The sequence below is a fragment of the Podarcis liolepis genome (assembly GCF_965112155.1).
Source record: "Podarcis liolepis genome assembly, chromosome: 17".
In the NCBI taxonomy this organism is placed as follows: Eukaryota; Metazoa; Chordata; class Lepidosauria; order Squamata; family Lacertidae; genus Podarcis; species Podarcis liolepis.
In genome coordinates this window covers 28,740,259-28,757,906 of record NC_139571.1, presented here as the reverse complement: position 1 = coordinate 28,757,906, position 17,648 = coordinate 28,740,259, and the positions used below count along the sequence as shown (strand labels likewise).

At 44.3% G+C, this 17,648-nt stretch overlaps 1 protein-coding gene across 7 annotated transcripts in view; it reads right to left on the bottom strand.

Moving 5' to 3' along the window:
- Nucleotides 1-15,000, bottom strand: part of KIAA1958 — a 70,599-nt gene extending 55,599 nt beyond the window's left edge. For 2 of the 7 annotated variants that reach the window (XM_083481425.1, XM_083481426.1), the window contains exon 1: nucleotides 14,656-14,995. The gene's annotated coding sequence lies outside the window, so the exon portion shown is untranslated. Of the gene's footprint in view, nucleotides 1-13,604; nucleotides 13,696-14,033; nucleotides 14,125-14,655 lie in introns of those variants that run through there. The other 5 variants (XM_083481422.1, XM_083481427.1, XM_083481423.1 and 2 more) reach the window with 5 other exon arrangements.
- Nucleotides 15,001-17,648: the final 2,648 nt, after the last annotated feature.

Below are 17,648 nucleotides of genomic sequence, written 5' to 3'. Positions count from 1 at the left end.
TTTTTGGAATCTGGCAAAATTTTCAATTCAGATTGAAATGCTTGAAGTTTGCATGTTGGGTGGCGGGCAGAATCCCAATTTGCTTTAAGGATTAACCCCCTCTCATGCTATGCTCCATGTGGAACAAGGCAATCCCACAAGTAAAACTGGATACTGGTTATGGCAATGCATTCTATGGGGGGCTTCCCTTGCACAGTTTCCTTGATGGGTGTAAGGAGGTTGCAGTATGGGACATAGCTGACAGAGACCAATAACCCAGGGCCCTAACACTGCGGTCATGAAAGGGGCCAGTTTAGTGCCCGACACAGTGATGTCCTCAAGTAGCACTCCAACCATGGTAGTCACCATGAAGGCTTAAATGCTGCCTTTGACCTGGCACCCTCCTTTGGCCCTCCTGGATTCTCTATCTGTTCTCCTCAGAAATGGTGGGCAGGAACATCTGGTTACTCCCCATCCTGTTTGACTTTGTCACCTAGCCATGGAACAAAGAAAGCTTTGAGCTGTCTTCACCCTTGGCCTCCTACTTGCATCTGCCATAGGCACACATTGCAATCTCATGAGAGTTCCTTGGCTCCTCAAGAGGCTTGCTGGACTTCTTAAGGAAGAGTTGCATTTCTGCCACCATGGAAATGGGGGCTCCCCATCCCTCACTTGTGACCTTGAAGCTCCTTCAAGGTGCTATGCATGCGTTCCTGCCCTGCCATTTCTCCTGATGCATGAGAAGGTGGGAGGATGGGACGATCAGGGATGTGGAGTCTGGATTGGCTCCACAGAGGATGTACAGGCACAGTCCTGGAACAACATCCCTAGATCTCTGCCACTTAAGTGAATTGCTGCTTTTCATTCCTATTGGGATAAATGTTGCACCTGGGGATAATGTTGCAGTAGAGGCTGCAGGTGACCCTTGAAGGACTGAAGGGAACAGAGAACTCAAAATGGCAACCTCTTATATGGAGAGTGACTTGTAGAAGGACTATCCAATGAAGATCTCACTTTTAACTGTCGGGGACACCATGGACAGATGCAATACACAGACACACAGACACACACACCCTCTGCACACCTTATCTATCATAATGAGAGCACACTTTGAGAAAACATCATTTTGGGGCCAACTCACATTGTGCTTAGTACAAATAAAATAACATTGCAGTCCCAAAATATTTTCCTTTGAAGCTTCTCAGCTGCATTTTATATCGAGTTCTTTGCTCTTGTGAGAATTAATTACTGTTCCGTTTCAGTTTTATTGCCTCACACAGTGCAGCAAGTGTTTGAAAATTCATGCTGCCTCTATTTATATACAACACAACCATAACTGCAGGTTAATGGGGGGGGGGGGAAATAAGTTGCTTCAACGGTGTAATGGCGTTAACAGAAGAGGATTTTAATATTGGTGTTTTGCTTGTTTTTGTTTTTAAATCAGGAGAGACTGCTGTAGCAATGCAGTATCACCAGCAGGTGATCAAATAAACAGTGAACCATTTTTATTAATATATTTTGTTCTTTCCAGTTTACAGCATTTTAATGAAGGATTTCATTTTCCATTTGCTTAAGCCATAGCACAGCACCGCATTCCTTCTAGTCATCTACTACCATTCTGCTACCATTGGCAAGTCTTCTGGGGGAAAGGTTGCTTTGCCAAGTATAGCATGGCAAGACTTCAGCTACAACTGCCTGCTCAACAGGTGCTGAACAGACTGCAAACAGATTGACTGGTAAAGTGCATTCTGCCATCTGAAGAACACTGAAAAAAGCCCTGAGAATACATACAGTGAGCAATTACCTTTTGCAAACTGTTTTGGGATAGTGTGTGGGGTGGAGATGAAGGCTGAAATCCTGTGCACACTTCAAGGGAGTCAGAACCATTGAATCCAGTAGGACTTTGCTTCTGAATATACCAGTTTAAGGTAGCACTGCACATGCATCACCAAACACTACTACCCTTTCAATCCCTAGTAGAAAGGCTGGTTTTAATTTTTTTAATAAACGGATCAAAGTTACATTGCACCTCAAAGAACCCATTAAGGGCTCATGATTGCACTAAAACAACAGGAAAAGTTTTGAGCCTGCCTTTGTGCAGAAAGGTAAAATAACACCTCTTCTGCTTCTGCAAACAAAATACACAGTACAGTGGTGCCCCGCAAGACGAATGCCTCGCAAGATGGAAAACCCGCTAGACGAAAGGGTTTTCTGTTTTTCAATGCGCTTCGCAGGATGAATTTCCCTATGGGCTTGCTTCACAAGACGAAAATGTCTTGCAAGTCTTGAGATTTTTTTTTCGCTCCCCCCCCCCTTTTTCTAAGCCGCTAAGCCTTTAATAGCCGCTAAACCGCTAATAGCACTAATAGCGCTAATCCGCTAATAGGGTTGCTTCGCAAGACGAAAAAACCGCTAGACGAAGATACTCGCGGAATGGATAAATTTCGTCTTGCGAGGCACCACTGTATTCAGTTGATAGTGGCCTCAGATGTCTGATGAACATTTACATCATATACAAAAAATAATACACACCTAATGAAAAAAACTCCATTTTGTTCTGTGACTGATTACGTGAGACTGCACAACACTCATTACTGTGTTGCAAACTGAATGCAACTCGTCTGACCAAACTCATAACTGGAGAGTGAATTAAACGTCCTTATCAGTAATGCTATTATATGTGGTGCTGCCTCTTCAGTTTCCTCTGCTTAATGTCTGGAAGATGTAAAAGCAACAGAGTGTACTATTCCACCCAACCTCAAATACTTTCCAGTAAATAATTGTAATGAATGAATGACGTGGAAACGATACGGTTGTTTTTCCTTTGCCAGCCTCCTGAAAACCCTGTCCGAAGACAAAAAGAAACTGTTTCTATACTAAATATATATTATAACTTGATTTCCGCTGCTCTGATGCTGTATGAAACTCTGTACATTACAATTATGAATGTGGAGAAAATGATATTGGTGAATTAGCTTTCAGAATTTACTATGCACTTTCACAGCTTGAGCAGGCAATTAAGGACAAAGCAGAACATCATTTGAATAAAGTCACATGCTAAAGCAATGCCAAACCCAGCATCTGTAACTGAAACTTGAGTGTTGTGTTGAGTTAATTCAGTATGAAAGTGTAACTTGACCTGATAATACAATGTCTTATATTCTACATTATACCAGATACAGTCGTACCTTGGAAGTTGAATGGAATCTGTTCCGGAAGTCTCTTAGACTTCCAAAACATTTAGAAACCAAGGCGTGGTTTCCAATTGGCTGCAGGAAGCTCCTGCAGCCAATCGGAAGCTGCATCGGATGTTTGGGTTCCAAAGAACGTTTGCAAACCAGAACACGCACTTCTGGGTTTGCGGTGTTCTGGAGCCAAAACGTTCAACTCGCAAGGTATTCAACGTCCGAGGTACGACTGTATACTATAAGAAAATCCCTTCTGGATCAGACTAAATAATGACCTAGTCCCAATATCCTGTGTACCAAAGGGAAGAAAGAACTCAAGTCTTCCAGCATACTTTCCTATTCAAACTCTTCCTTACAACTTGCCAGCATACTGAGAACTGATGTCATACTGCCCAGGTTAGCGTTACTCTACGTAAGCTTGAACTTCCACTAAGAGCAAATTCAGCTGGTGAATACCAGTAGAACTGTAGCCAAAAAGGGGCCACTGAGAAACAAGAAGATACCAGCATGCTTGAATTAAGCCTATGGTTTGTAAAAGTACAAAAAAATTGTGGTTTGTTTCACTCAAAACAAACCACAAAGTGAAGCCAAAGATTGTTCTTGGGTTTCCAAGCATGCTATGGTTCACTTAAATGTGCAATGATGCCAGGTTCGGATCCAACCCAGGGACCACAGTTTGTCACTCCTGCTCACAATAGGTGAAGGAATAAAGTGGGAGCAATCTTCGCATTCACAGTAAAGCATTAACTATGGTTTAAAACAATGTGCAAACTGGGTCATAAATTTAGTATGCTTTCATCTCACTTTTACTTGCGACATTTCAGTTTTGCAGCATGACAATATCACTGTTAAAATATACTTTCTGTCTGTCCAAAAGCTACATTCAGCCGAAACAACATAAACAGAACGATTATGTTAGTAGCTGAGAGAACAGGTGGCAACAGAATTAGGTTTTTTAAACCTAATAGTTTACCTTTATGGGGTTTACCAGCCAGTACAATACTGGTTACTTGTCTAAGCAGTGAAGTCCAAAAGTGTTTAGTTTAGTGTTTAGTGAATTCCAAAGGATAACCTTATTTTGATTCATGTATTGCTTCAAGAAGTAGGTGGCTTCTCGTTAAAATGAAGACAAAATTGAATTTCTCCCTGCTCCCTAATTGCACTTATGCATTTTCCCACTCATAGTTTTTAGGGGAACACCTACACTGAGCAATTGGTATAGAAACAAAATATTGATTTGCTTTTACACCTGCACATTGGCTCTATTCCATGAGCAGGCAAACTAAGGCCCAGGGGCCAGATCTGGCCCAATCGCCTTCTAAATCCAGCCTGCGGATGGTCCGGAAATCAGAGTGTTTTTACATGAGTAGAATGTGTGCTTTTATTTAAAATACATCACTGGGTTATTTATGGGGCATGGGAATTTGTTCTCCCCCCCTCCAAAATATAGTCCAGCCCCCCCACAAGGTCTGAGGGACAGTGGACCGGCCCCCTGCTGAAAAAGTTTGCTGGCCCCTGTTCTATGATGTACACACTGGCCAGGCCCCTCCTCTGCTGGCCATATGTTTGCCAAGCATGAGAAGGAGCCCTCTGCACATTCTGATGTACACACCTAGCGCATTTCCACCAAGGGGAAGGGTTCCTATTTGGCCCCAAATACGCCACATGGAGAAGCTAGCAGTCACAAGTCACACAGCTGGTAGATACAAGTCCACTGCCCGCCTCAACATAAACAGAGGTGTTTATTTTAGTCTGCCTGTTCAAGAGTCAATGTTGTCATTCGTCTGCCCCTCATATTAGCTGGAAGGCATCACTTTTCAGAGACAGGGAAAGTACCTTCCTGCCATTAGATCCCTTTTGGGGAACAACCAATCACCCTAGGCTTATTAAGCAAACAATCTACTTAATAAAATATGGTCACCCAGCAGATATACAGTGGTACCTCAGGTTAAGTACTTAATTCGTTCCGGAGGTCCGTTCTTAACCTGAAACTGTTCTTAACCTAAAGCACCACTTTAGCTAATGGGGCCTCCCACTGCCGCCGCGCCCCCGGAGCACGATTTCTGTTCTCATCCTGAAGCAAAGTTCTTAACCCAAAGTACTATTTCTGGGTTAGCAGAGTCTGTAACCTGAAGCGTATGTAACCTGAAGCGTATGTAACCCGAGGTACCACTGTAATAATACCATCTTTATAATATAGTACTAGCACTTCTGTTTGGCCTTGGCTTCTGATTAAAGCAAACAGATTTTAACCGTCCTTCAGAAATTGTACATATGCACACAAGATGTGTCTGTAAAAGCAGGTGCAGCTTGCTGAAAAGGGCTCAATTAAAGTGTAACATGTTTCTTGTAAATTAAGACCCTGTTGAATAACAACCTCCCATACAAATGTTTCTGTTTCTGTATTAGAGCGAAGCTCTACTGCTGTCATGCATAGCTGGTTCAGAAAACACAAGCTTGGCATAATGGAGTATTTTTCATGCCAAAGGGAAATATAAAAATAAAATTCCACTTCGTACATTATCCTATGCCAGAGAGTTCTCTTTGATTGCACCCAGAAGGTGGCCAACCTTGATTTTCTGCAGATTGGCATATTAGAATGCAATGCAATGCTTCAGAATAGTTTATTTAGCAAGACGCTAGCTGGAACGGAGGCACGGTGAGAACTGCAAACAAATTTGCAGCAGGGAGGAAACATGACATAACTACATATATTTTGTTGGAACTGCATGGATTCCAAATGCTATGTCAGAGTGAAAAAAGTACTAAATCTATGGCAGTTCTGAACCCATACTAGGGCATTCCAAATCAATATAATTGCTTGCAAGCATATGAGCAAATATTTTTTCACCTTCGCTTTACAGAGGAGGTATAATTGGCTCCTGCCAAACAAGACATCTGTTATCCAATTTCATTCAGGTTAAAGCTACTGATTTGGCATGCATTACTGAAACCTGGCTGGATGATAAGGAAGACCACATCTGGCCAAACCAGTTCCAGTCAATATCCAACCCATAACCATCACAGAGAAGGACGAGCAGGATATAGCATCATATCACCCTTCAAAGATACTACCACTTTGCCAATTATCCAGTGCAAAATGCAGCTAGTCCATCTGTGACTGTATGTGTGGCATTGTAAATCAGGGACAAGTTAGGAATTCTGACAAAGATCGCTGGTGAACTGATTATTACCTAGTAAAGGCTCCCAAATCTTTGTAAGGATGGATGGCTAATTTGGATGAACTCTGTCTCCTGAGACATAAAGATTCAATTGGTTGCCAGAACATTATGTGGAAGCAGCTTCCTGGTTATGACAACAGCTGCTCTTTCAATAGCCTGACTGACCTGTGGAATGAGAAACTCTCTTACTGTGGATCTAATCTGTCCTAGGCACTTTTCTTGCATCCCTCTGCTTCTGGGTAAGTCCTTGATCTACTAAGATGCTCAAGTAGATGGTAGAAAACTCTAACCTGTACCAGGAGGAGGCAAGATGATGCATGACTGCTTCACCATACCATGGCAATGGTGATGGTAGGATCATTTTTTCCCTTTCAAACACTAATTGCACAGGAAAAAAATGGATCTCAGCTTGTGAGATACTGGCGTCTTTAAACACACTTTTAAAAGCAGTACCAGTTGGCTTGCTCAGGCAGAGGTCAACAAAAGAGAGCAGACACGATCTCTCACTAGGAGAGTCCGAGGTCAGCAGTGGCGTAGCGTGGGGGGTGCAGGGGGGGCCGGCCGCACCGGGCGCAACATCTGGGGGTTAGGGTTAGGGGGCGCAAATCCACGGGTTAGGGGGCGCAAATTACTTGCCTTGCCCCGGGTGCTGACAACCCACGCTACGCCACTGGAGGTCAGCTCTTCTGGGAAGCCAGGCAACCAGCATTGGCTTCTTCAGGCAGCTAGGTCCTGGTAGCCTCCCTAAGCAATCAAACTCCTCCCTTGGCCTCATCCCTCCTCTTCCTTTCATATTATGATTTCCAACCACACCTGCCTAGGACATGAGTAGGTCTTTGCTTCTGAGAAGACTATTGCTCGTGGAGCTATTCTCCCATGGCTCCAGAAACATGGTCAACTGTGGAAGCTAACAACTCGCTGCCACTGCAACAGGTTAGCTGCTTCCTATGTCTTTCAGTGTTCCATCTTATTCTGCTGCCCCTATCATGCATCTTGGGCTATGTCAGGGAAGAGCTGGATAGCTTTTCTCTATGTACTTTCTCTACACTTGTATCATTTTATTATCTCCCCTCTCTCTTACACACACAGTCCAACTATAAAGTCAAAAAAAGCATAAACCTTTCCCTGTACGCAAGGGGGTTAAAGCCTTGTATCATTTCAATTCACCTTCTCAAGCTGTACAATTTAATAACCTTTTTGAGATGAAGCAACAGGAACTGTACACAATATTCCAAATGTCGTTGCACCATAGATTTATGTAAAGGCATTAAGGCAGCAACAGTTTTATTTGCAATCCCTTTCCTAATAATCCCTCGCATGGAATTTGCTTCTTCACCCACCCACTGCCACACAATGAGTTGACATTTTCATTGAGTTATCCACCACTGAACTCACTGGGGTTAACTTCTCAGGAAAAGCACATAGGATCAGATTGCACATAGAAACTGAATCCAATGAATTATGAGCTTATTGTACTGCAGGCTTAGGGCGCATGAGCAGTACATATTATGTATGAGCTTATACCTTTAGATGCAAGATCTCTCAAGAAGAATAAATATTTTGCATTATTTACGCAGGAACTTTTATACAATATATCACTCTGTATATACCAGAAATATAGTCCCGTAGGTGGAAGATTTCCATTTTTCAGTGTAATTTATCTTTGATAGCATGTGTTTGAATAGTCATATAAACAAGACCTTGTACTCACTTCAAGACACAATTACTGAGCAAGGCAATATACACAGTTGCTAGCAGACTGAGCAACTCATTATGGAATCTGTGTAGTATATTAGTTACCAAGGAAACATACTTGAGCACAGATACATGATAATTTCTGCCTTACAGAATAATTCATTCAATATGGCTGATTTCCTTTTTTCTTTTACCCACAAAAAAATCAACATTTTGGAACAAAGGTCAATGCAATTATAATTAAATAGCTGTTGCTCCAAGGTCATTTTATGAAAAGTTTGTCGGTTAACTTTGGACCACTATTACATAGGTATTGTAAGACAGAGTGCAGAGTACAGTGGTATTGTGCCAAGGATGCATGAAATAATTTTTTGTTTTTTGTTTTTAATGTCTTTATCTTTATGTTTTATTATGTTTCTGTATATACTGGAAGCTGGGGCAACCCAGTCAGATGGGAAGGGTACAAATAATAAAATTATTTTGGTTATTGCAATTTTTTCTTACACCTTTGGCACAAGTCTCTAGAAAGGCTAACACTGCATGATGACTGTGTAGGGAAGGAGGCGATTTTGCCCTTTTCACATTCATAGGAGATGGAAGGGTGCTGCAAGTTCATGCATCTTCTCTTATCTAAGTCATTTTATGTTGATCTTTAAACAAAAGTAATGGAACCACTGTAGTCAAGAGGTCTTTTGCATCTCTTTAGTCTGCCTTTCTCTTTAGCCAAATGCACATTGCTTTAGGGCAGAGAACTTTATTCAGGTTGTACAGGCATTCTTGTACCATATCACTGCAGATCTGATGGAGGCGTAAAGGTACAGGGACCCCTGACAATGAAGTCCAGTCATGAATGACTCTGAGGCTTCAGCGCTCACCTCGATTTACAGGCTGAGGGAGCCAGTGTTTGTCCGCTTCCCGCTGGCCGGGTCATGTGGCCAGCATGACTAAGCTGCTTCTGGCGAAACCAGAGCAGCGCATGGAAATGCCGTTTACCTTCCCGCCAGAGTGGTACCTATTCATCTACTTGCATTTTTGGTGTGCTTTTGAACTGCTAGGTTGGCAGGAGCTGGGACCGAGCAACAGGAGCTCACCCTGTCGTGGGGATTCGAACTGCTGACCTTCTGATCGGCAAGCCCTAGGTTCAGTCGTTTAGACCACAGTGCCACCTGCATCCCAGTACATGGATAGACATGTCTAAAAAGCCCAGGACACAAATTTTTACAGCCCTCTGGCAGCTATGGTGGCTCATATACCAGAAGTAAGGCATTTAGCATTAACTCTGGAAGTGTATACTGTACTTGATTCTCACCAAACTAAGCCGCCTAGAGCAAAGACTCCTAGGAGGCTTAGTTTCATCAGAACTGAGTACAAAATTCCAGAGTTAATGCTAAATACATTGATTCTTCTTTTTTTAAAAATAGTATTTTCCCCCATATAGAAATTTACATTTACTCAACAATCATACTCCAATTCAACAAAACTAATAGCTTCCCACTCACCTAGCATCAATGATTATAACCCAAATTACATACAATTGTGTTTTAAGGTTCTGTCTTATCTAATTGCATCCTCTCTGACATGTTTCTTAATATATTCTGCTACATTCTTATGACAAATCCAAGTTTGCTTTTGCATAAAGCAGTAAACTACTCTCAAAGACTGGATCCTATCTTAGGCTCATTATGACTAGTATGTAGTTAAAAAGTGGGGGAAGCTATGGCAAAGCATCACATTACTATAACTTGTCGGTTTTCTGCTCAATTAAAATTTGCTCCATTGCTCCTTTGAAGAAACTAATTAAAGTAACATCAAGAGGAATTTTTAAAGCAAACCATAATAAAGTACATTTGATCACAACAACTTATGAAACGGTAGCAAAGTCAAGCGATTCTTCCAATCAAATCTGATACTACATTTAAAGACAGTGTCATTATACATTGTTTCATTTGCAACTATGTTGTGTATTTTGTGTTTTTTATATTGTAAACCATCCTGTGATCCTTGGATGGAAGGCAGAATATAAATGTAATAAATAAATAAATAACAATAACATATAATGTTGGAAGAGTTACACAAAGAGTTTTTGCTAGCCAAGATGGACATTTGGCAAATGGCTAGGCAATTACGGTATTTAAAGAATGTGTGTGCCATCACAAAAACTTTGATAACTTTAGGTGAACATTATTTCATATTGTGCTGTTTTACTTGGACTTTCCATGAACCTTACAAGTTTGTAATTTGAGAACTCATAAAAGGTGCCCATCACTAGCCAAAAAGTAATCTAATTTCTAGCCATGCTAAACTTTAATCTTCAGAAACAGAGGTCTAAACCAAGAGCTAAGCCAAACTTTTATGCTCCGAATACCCTTTTTTGCCTGATGAAGAATTCAGTGAAACTCAAAATTCTAATATGTCTTTGGACAGGTTGGTTAATCTAATAAAAGACAGTATCTCATATGTTCTACAGCTGTCTGTTCTGGGAAATAAGTTGTGAGATATAGATGTAGTTACCAGAGTTTCAAATCAGTGATGCTGGAAGTTGGCTTGAAGAGCTGCTTGCTCAAAGCTTGGAGGAGCCAATATGAGTTCAAATAAAAGAAACAACCGAATGTATACCCCTAGGTGTATGCCAAATGAAGAAAGTGTTCTATTTATCATGGAAGAATCTACTCACTCAGTTTGTCATATTCTTTTCCTGCCCTTCCTTCAGGGAAAACAGAGCAGCATGCATAATGTCCCCTTACATTATATTCGCAGCAACCCTATGGCTCATATTAGGCTGAGATGTAAGTCTTCTTCAGGCATTAATGTTTCCGTATTCAGTTAAGACGCGAAGAAGGTTGTGAGAATGAATGCACTAGCTCTGTTGCCCTCCACAAGTTGGAGGAGGGTGACGATCTGACATAAGGAGCCTCCTTGAGTACAACTGTCTCCTGCTTTGGATCTTCACCAAGAGAGACAGTGATGTGGGTCAGAGCAAGCACATTCATCCCTGCCTTACTTGTTAACATGGAAACAAAATACCTGGAGAAGGTTATAGTCAATGGCCCAAGGTCATGCAGTGAATTTGATGGGGGCAGGGGAGTTGAATATAGGTCTCCCTGATGCTGGAATCCAACATTCTAGTACAGTCGTACCTACCTTGGATCTCAAATGCCTTGGATCCCAAACAAATTGGCTCCCGAACAATTGAAACCTGGAAGTTAAACTTTCTTTTGGAAGCTGAATGTCTAGCAGGGCTTCCTGCAGCCAATTAGAAGCCGCACTTTGGTTTCTGAACATTTTGGAAGTCGAACGGACTTCCGGAACGGATTCCATTAGACTTCTAAGGTACGACTAGTGACTCCATTTCTCGGTATAACATTTTGCCACACATATCCTTCAGCTACTGTGCTTTAAACAAACAAAATCTCTTACATACCTGTTTGGCTAGGTTCCAGAAAGTGTCCCAAATAACAAATCCATGGCTCATAAGATATTAAACAGCAACCCAAACAACATAACTGTTATTTGCATACTTTTTTCTATTACTTATATTGTATATCTAGTTTTAAAAGTCTTGTCTCTTTGCAATTAGCATGTAAGTATGACAACCAGTTCAGTAAGCTGCTTTACTTTTATACTACACTTCAGAGAGCCTAATAATTTAAAGCAATACAGTTCTGTATTGTAAACAAACACATTAAATAGGATCCTGAATTTTAATCCAAAAGGATATACAGAATCAGGGCCAAAATGTAAATATGACTCATACTTTTTTTCTTCAAAAACATACAAATATTTGTAGCCATGTAGAGCCCACAAGAATGAGAGCCACAAAGTGGATGAAAATACATTGTTTCATCTACTCTTTTTCTTTCCTTACTAATGCAACTTTACTGTTAAGAGTCAATAGCAAGCAGTGGCGTAGCGTGGGGGGTGCAGGGGGGGCCGGCTGCACCGGGCGCAACATCTAGGGGTTAGGGTTAGGGGGCGCAAATCCACGGGTTAGGGGGCGCAAATCCACGGGTTAGGGGGAGCAAATCCACAGGTTAGGGGGCACAAATTACTTGCCTTGCCCCGGGTGCTGACAACCCACGCTACGCCACTGATAGCAAGAGCTTATATAAAAACAACAAAGCTTACTGTGGAAACTTAAAAGACAGGTTTATTGTGGCATAAACTTTGTGGACAAGAGCCCATTTCACCAGAAACTCTGGTCCAGAAACTCTGGGCAAAAGAGAGATGACTTCAGAGTTAGCGAAGGTGACTAAAATATGTGGATCTTGGGGGAAGGTGAAATTCTGCTAATCAGCTTTCATAGAAAGATATGAGAATATACTACATACACGTTTACCAACTATCACTTTTCAGACTGAGGGGACTTCCGGACCATTGCAATTTTCAGGTGGGATTCAATAATTTATCAGAAAACATTTATCAGGCTATGCAGCTAAAGTTGATTTGGAGGTCTTGCACAACAAATCACTTCCCCAAATGGTCCAACTTCTTGCAACAAGGAAAGTGACAGGGAAATGCCTCGGAAAGTGTGGTATAACACTTGACTGAGGCAACATTCTCTAACCTCCCCACAAAACAAAGCAGAATGCATGCTCAATTAACAACCACTTTTGCCCCTGCAAACACTAAGGGTGAACGCTCAGTGAATGCTCTGGATGCAACATATAATGTTCTGCAAACGTTGATAAGACAACATGGGTGTTTGGTGGGGGGGCAGAACCTCAGTTAGCTATGTATTTTTATTGATGGGGGAGCTGCCCCCCCCCAGCTACGCCCATGTATAAAGAGAGTGAGAAAATAGTGAAAGCATCCTAGGAGATAACATCAGGGCCTCTGTTAACAGAGGTTTCGGTATTTGTCACTTGAATATCACCTTAATTCGGGATGAAAAACTAACTGGAATTTAGAATTACTGAGAGAAGGGTGCTAATACTTTTCCATGCTCCCCTTCTGTTGCAGGGAAAGTAAATGTGAAGCAGAGAGAGAGAGAGAGAGAGAGAGAGAGAGAAGGAAAGCATTTTCTCCCTTGAACTTCTTGCTAGGACTCTAAGCCTTTAGTTCTGCTAGCCGTGCCTGGCTTTGACTTCTGCCATGAACGCCGTAATTCTGTACATGCCCACTCAGAAGTAAGCTTCAGGGAGTTCAATGTGTTTATAGAATTGTGCTTTAGAGGACTGTAATGAATGCATTTGCTACCAAAATCAAAGAGAGACACCTTTCTACAGCCTTTCTACTGTTAGGGAACAAGCCGCAAGCAAACGTGCGACAACCGGGAAGAGAAGCGCGCGAGAGAGAAAACTTCCAACCAACTAGAGACTCTATAGAGAAATGAAGTATCCCCCCCCCCCACTTAACAAAGCAGAAAGCTTTTCCTTGGAGCTCTTCTTGCCCCCCACCTCTCCTTTTCGTCTTTTTAGGTCAAAGTAAAGAAAGGCTGATTTCTGCACGACGAAATTCCACGACCAGGGCATAACGATTCTCGTGTGCTAGTGCGGATCCGTATTAAACAGAAGAAGGGGGTGAGCTCTTTCCGAGTGGGAAGAGTCTTTCACCCACTTACCTGGGTGCAAGAGAGGTTGAGCTCGATGGCTCTTACTTCTGAGTAGGCATGTATAGCAGGGCGCCGCTTGCCTCAAAGAGAGACACTTCATCCTCCTGTCCCGCCACACCTTGCCCCAGCTTTCTTACTAAATACTATATAGAACATAGGATTGGTACATGAACCTGAGGATCATCTAGTCCAACCCGCTGCAACGAAGAAATGCGCAGTTGTCCCATACGGGGATCGAACCTTAGACCTTGGAGTCACCAGCACCCTGCTCGAGCCAACTGCGCTATCCAGGCTGATAACGCGCCCGCTAATAACTGAAGACCCCACGCCATACTCCACTCCAGCCACGTACAGCGACGCTTCCTCCCCGAACGCGCGCGGCCCCGTTCCCTCCAACCCCACAGAAAACGCGCTTTCCCCACGACCCCCGCGACACACCTGCCCGTCCTGCCTCGCGCGCTCCGCGCCCACTTCTGAATTCAGCCATCTCTCGACTCGCGTCTTCGAAGCCTCTGCTTTCCCCCCTTCGCTAGAGGAGGAGGAAAGAGAGCCAAGCGCTTCGTTCCTTTCATGCTCTAATAAACTTGCTCGCGCAATAAATGCCGGTCAATACAAGCCCCCTCGTTAAGTGCGGGGTCGAGAGCGCGAGCTTTCCAAAGAGGCCACAGCAGAGACACAGTGTTTATTTGTTTGTTTGGGGGGGGTTGGGGGGGGGAGAGACGCTCCTCACCCATATCGCCTCCTTCCTCCATTCAATAACTGCCGTATCTCTCTCTCACACACGCACGCACACACACACACCTCTCTCGACTGAACGCTAGCCGCCTTCCCGCCCCCTCCCGCCAAAACGCCAGAGCGAGAAGAAGACTTTCCCCCTCTCAGGTCCCCTCAGTTGTCAAAAGTACTCCGGAGCGGCCAGCCCCCCTTTCGCAATGTGCGCGCGCGAGAGAGAATAGAACATACGCGCCCCTTCTACTGACTCGCGCCATTTCGCTTCTGCTTGCCCCCCTCTCCAACTCCAACACTCCCCCCCCTCGCCGCGGGTCTCCTATCCACCTACCTGCACGTGCCTGTCCATAGGAATGCGGGGCGCGCGTGTCGCGAGGGGCGGGAGGAGCCGGTGCTCTATTCGTGATATTGAATGGCGCGGTTGCGCTCCTGACCGTCATATATTGTTCGGACTAGGAAGGGGAGTGTGTTTTGTGTGTGTGTGTGTGTGTGTGTGTGCGTGCCTGAGGTGTCTTTCATCCCCGCGCTCGGTCTTCCTCCTCCTCACCTCATACTGTGCGGGCGCGCGCGCGCGTGTGTGTATGTGTATGTGTGTGCAGAAAGCTTTCCCTCCTCCTTCCCCCTCAGCGATATTATTAAACGCTCCGTGCGAGCAGAGAGGGCTCGTATCAGCTACCGGAAATCGAAGCCCTGGCCATAAATATACCACAGGAAGTCACACACACCCAGCCCGGTTACACACGCGTCGCCAGCCCCTGCCGCCGCCGCCTCCCGCTGCCCCAACACACAGAAACACAGGCGGAGACCTCCATGCTATATATCCCTCCCTCAAGCCCTCAGCTACAAAGAGATGGTGATGGATAATCTAGGAGTGGCGGGGAAGGCATCGCCGCCACCGTACTATATTCGGGGCGTTTGTGTGCCAAACCCCTATTATTATTATTATTATTACCCCGCCCATCTGGCTGGGTTTCTCCCGCCACTATACACTCACTATACAGCCATCTATAGGAGTACAGTCAGTCGATACACTTGGCGTCTCGACACAGCGTTAGTGCATACGGTGTAATATGCAACATCTGTCGGATCAATACATAGACGCCGAGTATGTTTTATATATATATATATAACATGTTATATATATATCCATAAAGAGATACGCAAGCGAAAGCCAGTGCGCGCATCTTCAAAGCCTTTTATGCATATGTAGGGGTGTGCTGTAACCGTGCCCCCCACCCGCCACGTTTCCCCCCCCCACCCTGCTGAGAGGGAAACGAGGAGCAGATGAGAGAATATCGTTGCCATAACTAGTTCTGCCATAACTGCACCGGTCTCGACAAATTTTCGCATCCTATTAAAAACGGCAGAAACCCTGCAAGCGATTTTTTTTAAGGCGTTGATTTGCGCCGAGATAAGGCAGGCTAGACGTGTCGCGAATCCCAAAGCACTTGCTTTGAGAACGTGAGCATTGCGAAATAATACGTGTCAGCACCGTGGGGGTGGGGGTGTCATCCGCTTCCCAGGCACATATAACACGGCATATATGTGTGTTAAAAGACACGGGTCATTCAGAGAGAGTCCAGAATGGGCGCTCTCCTCCTCGTTTCCTTCATTTTGGATTCTTCTTCGGCGTTTATTTCATAGGATATCCTGGTCAATGGCGAGCGAAGTCCCAACAACGCAGTTTCAAGGGAGCGACTGTGGAGAATTGTAACACAGCACAAGAACAGTACGCCTTTATTATCGTTGCTATCCGGGGAGCGTCGTCTCCCGCCTTCTCATAGCGCAGAGAGGGGCGCCTAATCTCCCTGAAGAGGGAGAGGGAGGAAGATGGAGGAGCGGGAGAGAGGAGGGAGGGAGCGTGTTATTCAACGGCGAGGCAATAAGCAGCACGTTCAATACAATGTCGAAGCAAATGTCCGCCTTCGGGAAAAGAGCCGGGCGGGAAGAGCTCTCTCCGCGCTCTCTGTGTGCAGAAGCAGCGCAGAAAGCAGCAGCAAGGGGGATATTTTCCATCACTAAATCGACAGATCTCTCGTTTGTCTTGTTGGTGTGTAATTGTTGTTGTTTGGGAACTAGGAAAAGCGTGGCGGAGGGGAGAGAGAGAGAGAGAGCCGAAGTGACGCGCTGGGCTCCTGTCGTCCTCCGCCCCCAACCCAGTTGTTTCTCGATCAGGGGAGAGTATTTTCTGAGGCACGGCTGCAGCTTGCTGGATCCCGTAGAAATTGCAGGAGATTTCCATAGCGTCAGACTCCCTCCACGCTTCGTAGTAGGTTCCTGCTTCTCTCCAGGAAAACATCAAGCGTGGGTGGCAGATTCTTCTCTAAAGGCACGCATCTAAGTTCATAGCTGTCAACTTTTCCCTTTTCTTGCGAGGAATAAGGGAAATTTCCCTTTAAAAAGGGGGAAAGTTGACAGCTATGCATCTAAGGGCCAAACTGCAAAATGGGGTTGGCTTTTGCAGCCCAGCTCCCCATCAAAGGACTCAGTTTGTGTACCCCCAGTGAATTATCGGTCAGAGAAGAATGGGTGGCGGCAGGGATCCAGGGAAAATAAGGCAGATCTTTATTTTTCTGTTGCAATAGAGCCCCCCTCCCCTTGCAAGGAGGCAAGGACCCAGGACAAAGGTGTGCAATAACTTTTAAAGACTTTAGAAATTGCCTGGCCCCTTAGGCAAAGACTACCCAAAAAGCATCATCCATACATCACAGAAAGAGGCAGTCCACGACAGAAATTGGAGAGTGCTGCTTCTCTCCTATCTCCCAAGAACCCTGATAATGTTTTACAGTGGTACCTCGGGTTACATACGCTTCAGGTTACAGACTCCGCTAACCCAGAAATAGTGCTTCAGGTTAAGAACTTTGCTTCAGGATGAGAACAGAAATTGTGCTCCGGCAGCAGGAGGCCCCATTAGCTAAAGTGGTGCTTCAGGTTAAGAACAGTTTCAGGTTAAGTACAGACCTCTGGAACGAATTAAGTACTTAACCCGAGGTACCACTGTACTTGACTGTCTCGCCTGGGCAGTCTAGCCCTTCTTTTGAGATAGTCAATAACTTCAGTCAGAGAGCCAGTGTGGTGTAGTGGTTAAGTCTCATAATCTGGTGAACCAGGTTCGATTCTCCGCTCATCCGCATGCAGCTGCTGGGTGACCTTGGGCTAGTCACACTTCTTGGAAGTCTCTCAGCCTCACTCACCTCACAGATCCAGTTACAGATAGGTAGCCGTGTTGGTCTGCCATAGTCAAAACAAAAAAATTCCTTCCAGTAGCACCTTAAAGACCAACTAAGTTAGTTCTTGTTATGAGCTTTCGTGTGCAAGCACACT